The sequence below is a fragment of the Miniopterus schreibersii genome (genome assembly GCF_964146895.1).
Source record: "Miniopterus schreibersii genome assembly, chromosome: 1".
In the NCBI taxonomy this organism is placed as follows: domain Eukaryota; kingdom Metazoa; phylum Chordata; class Mammalia; order Chiroptera; family Miniopteridae; genus Miniopterus; species Miniopterus schreibersii.
This window is the reverse complement of record NC_138101.1, coordinates 2,626,658-2,638,198: the sequence shown is the minus strand read 5'-3', so window position 1 is coordinate 2,638,198 and position 11,541 is coordinate 2,626,658.

The following is an 11,541-nucleotide window of genomic DNA, read 5'->3' as shown; positions in this document are numbered from 1 at the left end:
ATAATGACCTGGAGATTAGGAAAAAATGTGCTAATCTTTTATTTTGTTATTTTTATTTTTAAAAAAATATCTATTTATTGATTTCAGAGAGAGGAAGGGAGAGAGAGATAGAAACGTCAGTGATGAGAGAGTCATTGATCGACTGCCTCCTGCATGCCCCCCACTGGGGACGAAGCCGCCCTGCTGGGCTGTGCTAATCTTTTAGAGATGCAAGTGGAAGTATTTAGCCACAGTGTCTGGAATTTGCTTTATAAATACTCTGGTAAAAAACAAAATGAGTGTAGGAGAAACACAAACTGCAAGATGTTGGTAATGGTTTAAGCCAGATGATGGATACTGTGGGAGTTTGTATATTTGGAATTTTCTGTAATAAAATTTAAAACAATATGCCATGTTTTTCATTGGCTGGGGCCTTGGGCAAGTCATTTATTACTCTTAGCCTTGGTAAGCTGACCTGTAAAACGGGGATTGTATTATTTATTGTGAGGTTTAAAAGAGATACAAATATTCATTTCCTAACTTTTCTTGGGGCTCACAGGAAATCAAATGGGCATCCTGCTGCAAGGAGCTCATGGTGCAGCGTGGGGAATGGGCAGAATTACACCACTGTGTCCCGATACAGGCAAGCACCGGGCATGGGCACAGGGAAACATGGCTCAGTCCAGCCAGGAGGCCATGCCCTGGACCTCCATCCAAAACTGTGGGAGTCCCTGAACAGAGGCCTGCCTGTGCTGCCACCTCGCGGTCACACTGGGGACCTGGTCCAGAGGGAGCTGGGGCTGGCCCTACAGAGGTCATTTTGCCACTGCTCTTGGGAGCCTGCTCAGGGGTTCCTGAGGCCTAGAACTTCATCACCTCCGTGCAGGAAATCTCCACGTGGAGGTGAAGCTGCCGGTCTGAGAGTGTCCTATGCATGGATCCATACACGATTCCTTACACGGACCAGCCAGCGGAGCACACGAGCAAAGGGGGTGGGCAGCTGGCCGGGGTTGCATGAAGACCAAGCTAGACGGCACGTAGTGGCCCCAGTGAGGACAGGGTGGCGTTTAAGAAGCGAAACATCCTTAGGAGAAGGTCGTGCAGATGGCTCGACAGCATGTCGTGGGCGCGATGCTCATCACAGCCAAGGAGCCGGCACCAAGCTTGGTGCAGACGTCCTGTCGGGATCGGCCCCCGACTTGGCTGATTGGTCACCGGGGTAGGTGACTTGCTCAAGACCACGCAGGCGGAACAGAGGAGAACTTGTGTGTGTTTTCCCCGACTGATCTTAGTTTCCATGCGACTGTCAGGGCTAAAGCTAAAATCCTTGTCCATCTACTGCTACGAGCTGCATAGTCACTATTATTATTATTATTATTATTATTATTATGATCCCTCAGCAGGGGCGTGGATTCACATCCTCTCTCAAACTCTGAAATAAGCAAATTAAAAAACGAACGAACGTGGCTGACGGGCGTGGTGGACAGAGCCCTAAAGCTGGGCCCCGAGGTCCCGCCCTCCGGTTATTCCACCAAACGCTAACCGAGGCGCAGCTGTGCAGGGCTTTACAGGGCTTTGCAGGTGCAATGACGTGCCACACCGCTTGACCTTAATGGAGATTACCTGGTGCGCTTGACCTTGGGCAGCCCTTAAAAGCAGGCGTTTCCTCCAGCAGGTGACGTCAGAGAGCTTCGAAGCAGGAGGAACACAGGCCAGGACCGCGGGGTTGCGGGTGGAGGGTCAGGCAAGAGGGCATGTGGGCGGCTGCTAGGAGCAGAGTGGGCCACCCCGCTAGCGGGGAAACAAGGACCTCAACCAGCAGCCTGCTGGGCCCCCAGGTCAGAGCTCGGCCTGCACGCACCTCAATTCTGAGGCCCTGAGGGAGAGCCCAGCCTGGGCGCTCAGCCACACAGTGACCCGGTGAGGTGGGCATTACTGTGCTTTCCGTTTTATTTTATCGTTATTTTGAATCTCAGAACACAGGTGCCCATTCCCGGCACCGTGTCTCATTATTGGCCCACTTTTTGTTTTGGGGTACAGGGGACATGCCCCCGGAGGAAACCGAGGTCCCCGGGCAGAGCGGCCTCCCTGGACCATAGACCCGACAACCCGGTAGCAAATGTCACCGCCACTGCTCCCTAGACACGGGCTCCGAACCGAAAATTATGTTCTCGGTAAGAAAATGCCACCAGGAGGAGCCGCAGACAGGCAAGTAGAAATAACTTTCTGCTTTTAGAGCCTCGTCCGCTGCTCGGGGGACGAGTGAATGCCCACCTCACGGGTTATTAAGTGGCTGAGCACCCAGGCTGGGCTCTCCCTCGGGGTGCTAACTCACCTGGTTGCAGGTCTCTGCAGCCTACGGGACAAGCTGCTCCTGGGTTCTGTGCTATGGAAGCGCTCAGTGCGGATCCCGATCATCCTCCCAGAGGAGGGGTTTGGGAGCGGGGGCTTTGAAGAATAGCTAGGAGCTCTTCTGGTGTAGAAGGGGGTCTCAATAAAAAGCCTGGCTCATGAGGTGAAGTGCTGCCATAACAGCTCATGGCTGGCTGGAACTCTGCAGTTTACAGCAGCGCTTCACATGCGATTTCATTAAATGTTGGAACAGCTCTTCGTGGTCAATACTATGGTCCCCAGTTTATGGCGAAGTCAGTTTCCTGGAGTGACACTGTTAGAGGGTGATAGAGGATTTGAACCTCAGCCTCATATTGTATGACATGTAAATTCCTAGAGGGGTGTCTTTGCCCCTCAGTAACTGCGTGACTTTGAACAGGCCACCCTTTCCCTCTGAGCCTCAGTTTATCATCTGTTAATGGGGCAGAAGTATTCTGCTGGGCTAGGCTCACGGGGTTGTGCATCTGAAAATGAGAAGGTGAGCGTGGGCCGGAAGGCCCTGTGCCAATGCCCCGCTGCCGGGTCACGACTGTCTCAGTCAGCGCGGCTGCCCAGGGTGGCGGAGGGGCCTACACAGCACGCGTTTATCTTCTCACAGTTCCGGAGGCAGGAGTCCAGTGCGGTCGGGGTGCTGGTAAGGTTCTCCTCCTGGCATCAAGGTGGCTGCCTTTTTGCTGAGGTGTCTCTTCCGTTCTTATAAAGACACTAATCGTGGGGCCCCCCCCCCATGTCCTCATCCAAACCTAGTCGCCTCCCAGAGGCCCCTCCTCCACATGCCACCACACTGGGGGTTAGGGCTTGGACATGAATTTGGGGGGACAGACGTTCAGCCCGCAGCAGCCCCCTTTCTTTCCGGCTCGGTACCGGATGCTCCGTGCCCCATCCTTGCCGGAGCTCTCGGTGGCTCAGGCTTACCACGTGCTAATTTTGTGCCCGCCGCTGGTGGGGAGCAGCATGTGATCGTTTACTTATTGGTCACGGTCACAGGGCAGAGGGGACACCGAGCCTGCTTGGGACACGGAGAACGACGCGGAGTCTCGTGCAGTTCCACAGTCCCCAGGAGGTCCCCAGAGTGGTCCAGCTTCTCAGCCAGCTTCCCGCTGCTCTAGGACGGCTTCCACCTGCCTCAGTTTCCCTCCTCCGCCCCACCTCCCATGCCGTGGCCGGAAGCATCTCTCTAAAAGCTGGATATGACCTTGGCAATCACCTGCCTCAACCTTTCCATGCCTCCCACTGCCTTTAGGGTTAAATACCTCTGGTAGCGTGGTACAGGGGCTGCCTGAGCCCCCTCTGTGCTCGCCTCTTCCCTGCCCTGCTCCCTGAGCGCCAGGCAGATGGGAAGGCTTCGGCTCCAGACTCCGCCCTGCTCTCTACTCTGTCTGAAAATTTGTCTCATCCCCCCTCCCCTCCCCTCCCCTCCCCTCCCCTCCCCTCCCCTCCCCTCCCCTCCCCTCCCCTCCCCTCCCCTCCCCTCCCCTCCTCTGTCTCAGGGCTCAGGGCACCTCCCCAGCCCTCCCTGCCCGGCCAGACCAGGGCCCTCTGGGCGCAGGCTCTCAGGAGTCCTTCACGCCCAGGAGAGGTGGGACAGCGCGCGGCTGGGTGTCCCGGGTTCAAATCCCAGCTCTGTGGCAACCCAGCCTGGGGACCTCAGTGGGTTCTTAACACCCCTGTTCCTTGGCTTCTGCTTCTATGAAAGGAGACTGTCCTAGCCCCGGCGATCCCGAGGGGAGGTCGTGAGGGGTGAGTGGGATGATGGCGCACTTGGCAGCCAGTCCTTCCTGCTCAGTGCTGTGCTGACCGTCGTCCGCTAGTCTCTCCCTCCCCCCTCCTTCGGCATGTATTTAGGCCCCGGTTTGCGTGGTGGGTGCTGGGTTCGGGGGAATGAGCTCCCTCCTGTCCTCCTGTCATGGTCTTACAGCGAGGAGTCACAGACAGGCTGTTCCTGGCCTCTCCTGGCCTCCCCAGAGCAGGCACCGAAGGTGGAGATGCAGGAGTGAAGGAAGGTGGAGGCAGCCAGGTGACAGGAAGCCCAGGGGCTCAGCCCTGAGTGTGGACTTGGCTCGTGCTGACCAAAGCCGTTGCTTTCTCACTGGACAATGACCTAAACCTTATCGACACCCCTGCCGCTCTTCGAAGGGCCGGTGTGACGCCCGGGGCGGTTTTGCAGGCCCCACAGCGCCTGTCATTCTCTTCACGTTCAGGCAGCCCTGCCTCCCCACGTAAACGAAACTTCCTTCTTTAAACGTTTTTTAAATTGCAAAACTAAAACGTGTGTGTTGAAAAACGTTGCGCCACATGCAAGCTGATAAAACGTGAAAGGTTTGCTGTCCGAGGCCCAGGATCGACTGGTTAACGTGTGCTCGGCACATGCAGAAAGGTCTCGAGGGAGGAGCCCGCTCTGCACCGCCCACCGCAGGTCACAGACGCCTGGGGCCGCAGCTTGGCCAAGTGCAGGCCGGGGTGAGACTGTCCACCCCCCTGCCATCGTGCGTGCGCGTCTGTATGTGAGTGTGTGTGCATGTGTGTGCACACGTGTGCCTGCACGTGTCGGTGTGTGTATGTGTGTGCACGTGTGTGCATGTGTGTATGTGTGTGTGTGAACGACCTTCACCAGGCGGAGCCTGCTCGCCAGCGGGGCCACTGGTTCCATGACTGGTTTCCAGCCGGGGAGCGTGTAGCTGAGTGGGTGTGATTTGCGGCTCGTGTTTTCAGAGGCCAAAAAAATCATGGTTCCTGTCCTGGTGCCAAGAGCGATTTTCATGGCAAATGAGCTGTGCTGGGGCCTCCTGTTCTGTTTGCTGAAGTCACTTAATGTGTCCCAGGCAATGTGTTCCAAGTCATGCCTTCCACGTGTTTGAAACCTGTGGGAAACGCACGTGACAGAACCATCTCACCCACCGCTCGGTGCCCAGGTCACGGGCCTTACGTTCCCAGTGTCGCGCCCGGCACCTCCCGCATCTCCAGAACTTTCCATCTTCCAAACTGAAGCTCCGTCCCCGTGAAACGCCCCCTCCCCTCCCCTGCCCTGCCCTCCCCTGCCCTGCCCTCCCCTCCCCTGCCCTGCCCTCCCCTGCCCTCCCCTCCCCTCCCCTGCCCTCCCCTCCCCTCCCCTGCCCTCCCCTCCCCTCCCCTCCCCTCCCCTGCCCTCCCCTCCCCTCCCCTGCCCTCCTCTCCCCTCCCCTCCCCTCCCCTCCCCTGCCCTGCCCTCCCCTGCCCTCCCCTCCCCTGCCCTGCCCTCCCCTGCCCTCCCCTCCCCTCCCCTGCCCTCCCCTCCCCTCCCCTGCCCTCCCCTGCCCTCCCCTCCCCTCCCCTGCCCTGCCCTCCCCTGCCCTCCCCTCCCCTCCCCTGCCCTGCCCTCCCCTGCCCTCCCCTCCCCTGCCCTCCCCTCCCCTGCCCTGCCCTCCCCTGCCCTCCCCTCCCCTCCCCTCCCCTGCCCTGCCCTCCCCTCCCCTGCCCTGCCCTGCCCTCCCCTGCCCTGCCCTCCCCTGCCCTGCCCTCCCCTGCCCTCCCCTCCCCTGCCCTGCCCTCCCCTCCCCTGCCCTCCCCTCCCCTGCCCTCCCCTGCCCTGCCCTCCCCTGCCCTCCCCTGCCCTGCCCTGCCCTCCCCTCCCCTGCCCTGCCCTGCCCTGCCCTCCCCTGCCCTCCCCTCCCCTGCCCTCCCCTCCCCTGCCCTCCCCTGCCCTCCCCTCCCCTCCCCTCCCCTCCCCTGCCCTGCCCTCCCCTCCCCTCCCCTCCCCTGCCCTCCCCTGCCCTGCCCTGCCCTCCCCTGCCCTCCCCTGCCCTCCCCTGCCCTGCCCTCCCCTCCCTTCCCCTCCCCTGCCCTGCCCTGCCCTGCCCTGCCCTCCCCTGCCCTCCCCTCCCCTGCCCTCCCCTGCCCTCCCCTCCCCTCCCCTCCCCTCCCCTGCCCTGCCCTCCCCTCCCCTCCCCTCCCCTGCCCTCCCCTGCCCTCCCCTCCCCTCCCCTCCCCTGCCCTCCCCTGCCCTGCCCTGCCCTCCCCTGCCCTCCCCTGCCCTGCCCTGCCCTCCCCTCCCCTCCCCTGCCCTGCCCTGCCCTGCCCTCCCCTGCCCTCCCCTCCCCTGCCCTCCCCTCCCCTGCCCTCCCCTGCCCTCCCCTGCCCTCCCCTCCCCTCCCCTCCCCTGCCCTGCCCTCCCCTCCCCTCCCCTGCCCTCCCCTGCCCTGCCCTGCCCTCCCCTGCCCTCCCCTGCCCTCCCCTGCCCTGCCCTCCCCTCCCTTCCCCTCCCCTGCCCTGCCCTGCCCTCCCCTGCCCTGCCCTCCCCTCCCCTGCCCTCCCCTCCCCTGCCCTCCCCTGCCCTCCCCTCCCCTCCCCTGCCCTGCCCTGCCCTCCCCTCCCCTGCCCTCCCCTGCCCTCCCCTGCCCTCCCCTGCCCTGCCCTCCCCTCCCCTGCCCTCCCCTCCCCTGCCCTCCCCTGCCCTCCCCTCCCCTCCCCTGCCCTGCCCTGCCCTCCCCTCCCCTGCCCTCCCCTGCCCTCCCCTGCCCTCCCCTGCCCTGCCCTGCCCTCCCCTCCCCTGCCCTCCCCTCCCCTGCCCTGCCCTCCCCTGCCCTCCCCTCCCCTCCCCTGCCCTGCCCTCCCCTCCCCTGCCCTCCCCTCCCCTCCCCTGCCCTCCCCTGCCCTCCCCTGCCCTGCCCTCCCCTCCCCTCCCCTGCCCTCCCCTCCCCTCCCCTGCCCTGCCCTATCCTCCCCTCCCCTCCCCTCCCCTCCCCTGCCCTCCCCTCCCCTGCCCTATCCTCCCCTCCCCTCCCCTCCCCTCCCCTGCCCTCCCCTGCCCTGCCCTCCCCTCCCCTGCCCTCCCCTGCCCTCCCCTCCCCTCCCCTGCCCTCCCCTCCCCTCCCCTGCCCTCCCCTGCCCTCCCCTGCCCTGCCCTCCCCTCCCCTGCCCTCCCCTGCCCTCCCCTGCCCTGCCCTATCCTCCCCTCCCCTGCCCTCCCCTCCCCTCCCCTCCCCTGCCTTCCCCTCCCCTCCCCTCCCCTGCCCTCCCCTCCCCTCCCCTCTCCTCCCCTCCCCTGCCCTGCCCTATCCTCCCCTCCCCTCCCCTGCCCTCCCCTCCCCTCCCCTGCCTTCCCCTCCCCTCCCCTCCCCTGCCCTCCCCTCCCCTCCCCTCCCCTCTCCTCCCCTCCCCTGCCCTCCCCTCCCCTCCCCTCCCCTGCCTTCCCCTCCCCTCCCCTGCCCTGCCCTATCCTCCCCTCCCCTCCCCTCCCCTGCCCTCCCCTCCCCTCCCCTGCCTTCCCCTCCCCTCCCCTCCCCTGCCCTCCCCTCCCCTCCCCTCTCCTCCCCTCCCCTGCCCTCCCCTCCCCATCCCCGGCAGCCACCGTCTGCTCTGTGCCTGTGAGTCTGCAGCTCGGGACCTCATGTGAGTTGGATCTGCGGTGTTGTCCCTTTGTAACTGGCTCGTCTCACCGAGCACCGTGTCCTCCAGGTTTATCTGTGTTGCAGCAGGTGTCAGACTCTCCGTCTCAAGGCTGAGTCGTCTGTTGCGTGGATGGACCACGTTCGTTTACTCACCTCCGTGGACGCGGCTGTTGCGGATGAGCTGCGCGCACACGGCGTAGGGACATCTGTTTCTGCCCCTGCGCCCAGGTCTCCTGGGCGTTTACCCAGCTGGTTTTAAAGCGCTTTTTTGGCTCCAGGCCTGGCGTCAGGTGTTGGGGCAGAGAGGTGGGGGGTGGAGTTGACAGGTCATGCCCTCAGGGGCGGGGGACGCCAGTGCCGTCCTGAGCGGCCCTTTGGATTTTCCGTCGCATCTCACACCTGTGTCTTCCTCTGTCGCGGGCGCCAAGAGCAGCGGCGTCTGCTCCGTTTCACAGGTGGGGAGACGCCAGGCCTGGGTGGAGGTCACCGGCCAGTGAGTCGTGAAGCCGGTGCCAGGGTCAGGCCTGCGGAGCGCAGACACCGAGCTGTTCTCAGGAAGCCCTGTGACACTTCTGGCTGCGCTTGCAGGTGGCAGACATCAGCTCCTGGGACTGGCAAGGCCGGGTGCTGGGCAGGCTCTGGTCTCTGCGCCTCTCTGTCCTCAAGGCCTGCTTTCCCCGGGGCCTTGGCTCACTTCACAGGCGTCCATGCAGCGGGGGAGGCTGAGTGCCCCAGACCCCGGCCCCTGTGGCCCTCAGAGCAGCAGAGGGCTCTCCACCCCGCGGGGCCCAGCAGCCACCTCGGGAACCACCCTCGGGCCACAGGGGCCAGGAAGACAGAGATTGGAGGGGCAGGTCCAGCCCAGGGACAGCAGGGAGGAAGGCAGGGCTGTCCCCACGGGGCCAGGACAGTGTGGACGGCAGAGGCCAGACCTGAACGGAAGGGAAATAAAGAACCAAGATCAACGGCGCGGCAGAGACGACCCCCCGACACACACTCTGCCCTCTGTGGGGCCGGATGCGCCCACTCTGAGCACGGATCCCTCAAGTGTGTCACCCAGGGGGATTTCTGCGTGAGAACCTTCCATGTTTTTCGTCAGTAGTTTAGCTTTGGTTCCTTCCCAGCAGGAGCCCCCCATTCCCAAGCGTCCCCCACAGCTGGTGGCCATGTTCCTCCCCGAGGCTCACTGCCCCGGGCCCGGGGAGCGTGGGGACTGGCCGAGGCCTGGCTGGGCGTCTGGGCCTGGCTGCCGGCCGGTGTGTGAGGCCTCGCAGGCTCGCCTCTGACACACGCGACCCCGAGGGACGGGTCAAATAAGACCCGCTGGTCAGGAAGGCCTGGCACCTAGCTAGGGGGAGAGGGGCACGTCACTCCTTTCCTGTCTGTCCAGCATCCCTGACTTTTGGGACACTGCCCCTTCCAATGACCACAGTGGGCTGTCAATCGAGGCGCCATGACTTCCCGACCACAGTGCGGGCAGGAGACCCTGAGAGGCAAGTCAGAGGCCAAGGCTGAGCGCGGGGCCCTGTAGCGCCCAGTGTCCCTGTGCTAAGATGTGGACACTGAGGCTCAGAGAGGTTAAGTGACCTGCCTTAGGCACACAGCTGGGTTAGGACCAGGGAGGCTCCCGAGGCTGTGGCACCTACAGGGAGAGGGCAGGAGGCTCCGCCCTGGGGCCAGGAGCAGGGAGGGTGTGGTGGAGTGCTGACCCCGACCTGAGAGGCGCCCTGGGGGTGGGAAGTAGGGGGGCAGTGGGAGCCCCAAATAGCCAGAGCCTGCAGTCAGATGAGGCAGCAGATTCCCCTCCACACAGAGAGCTGAGCCAGGGCATCCCGGGCCGAGCAGAGAGGCTGGGCCAGCTCACCCCGGAAGGATTACTGTCGTTGCTGTGGACGGTGTGGTTTCCTGTTCCGCCGTGTGCTGGCTGGACTGCTCTTGTGATAATCCTGCCCCACATGCTCTGGTAACACTGAGCATCCTGTCATGTAGCTTCCCCACTGACTTCATGCTCTTCCCTGCCTTGGTTTCTCCTGTTGTTCTTCCGTCTGCCTGGAGCATCTTCTGACTTCCTCCTCATGCTCATCCTCCAGGGCTCAGGCCCCATGTCCCCTCCTCCCAGAAGCTTTCCTGACTGCTCAGAGCTTCCTCTGAACTCAGCTGGGTCTGCCTCCAACCAAGCAATTGTACCATCTTGTCGCTATGTATCAGTCAGCTATTGCTGCAACAATGCTGCGTAACAAAGGGCCCACCCCAATTAGGTGGCTTATTATAAGAAGTAGTATTTTCCCACTCGTGGCTGCAGCAAGCGTGGCTAGGGCTGTGGGTCAGGAGGGTTTGGATTGGCTTCAGGCCTCCTCCACAGGTCTCATTCGTGGGCCAGGCTCCTGGTGGATCACCAGAGCCCAGGCGGCTACAACACAGGTGCATTTAAGGCCTCTGTTCACATCTCAGCCTCTAACAAGCCAGAGTCAGAGTATTCTCCACACGCCGTTTGTGTCGCCTCCTGCACTGGCCTGTGAGCTCCTCCAGGCCTGCGTCTGAGTGTCGTGTGGTCCCAGTGTCGGTAAAGAGTGGGTGCCCAGAGTCTTTGAAAAACAAAACCAACTTCTTGGGGCCACCTGCTTGCCTGTTCCTGCCCTCGCCAGCAGCTGGGTCCGTCCACACAGACCTTCCATCAGGGGCATCGTTAGTTGAGTAATGTCCCCTCTCCCTGCTGTCCCATTGGTTGCTGTTAGTCCCACAGAGCTCCCCACCGTTCCCATTAGAAGCATATTCATTCTCCTGACGGGAAATGAGTTTCAGAGGTTGACCTCCTTTGCCCCAGGACACTCAGTGGTGCCACACACCTGGCAGGTGCTTTATCCATGTTGGCCAGTGGAAAGGTGGCCTGGGATTTCAGGTGTCACCTAGTTCAAGCAGCCACCGAGGGGCACAGCCTGCAGAGCTGGGGCTGCTTGCAGGTGGCCGGCGCTCGCTTGGCACTTGGGGTATTCCTGCCCTTCCCTCTGTTGGTGGCTCTGCCCTTGGAGAACCCCTGCCAGGCTTCCCTTCTCTGCCCCCCCCGTGGGCCCCACCCTCCCAGGCCCCTTCCCCTCCCCCTTCCTCTGCTGCCCCATCCCCCCCCCCCCATGCCCAATGCCCAGAGTCTCCGGAACGAGGCTGCCAGAAATGCAGGCTGGAGCCAAAGATGTTTTTCAAGAGGAAAGAAAATTAAAAATCTTGGCCTAAGAGCTTTGCTCCAAGGAGACAGAGAACAGCAGTGCTTCCTTTCAGACCTGGCTTCGCTCCTGCTCCCCTTCAGAGGGGAGTCGGGGGGACTCATCGGGGGCTTGAAGGGGCCCCGTTTGCCCTGTGGCTTTGCCCTCCTGGCTGCTCACCTCTGGTGTTTGTTTTCTTTCTGGAAAAGGCCTTTCCCTGCTCTAAACCCCTTCAGCACTCAGGGAAAATGCCTCCACCTCCATGAAGCCTCCCTGGTCACTTCAGCCTTTCCCCGCACCCTGTCCTCACACGGGGAGGGGCAGGGCAGTGGAGCTGGACGTAGACAGCCCTGGGTTCAAGTCCAGGCCCTGCCAGCGGTGGGAGCTTGAGCAAGACGCCCAGCACCCTTGGGCCTCACTTGGGGATGGCGGGGGCAGCACTTGCTCGGGGGGTGACTGAGAGAATCGAACAGTATCTGCCCCAGAGAGCCTGGCCTTGCGGTGGGCAGGGGCTGTTGCTTCCCCACCACTGTCCCCTGGTTTCTACGGAAGCCACGTGCTGCCCTGCCCGCCTTTGGGCTGCCCCGGCTGGAGGACGGGCGGGCAGA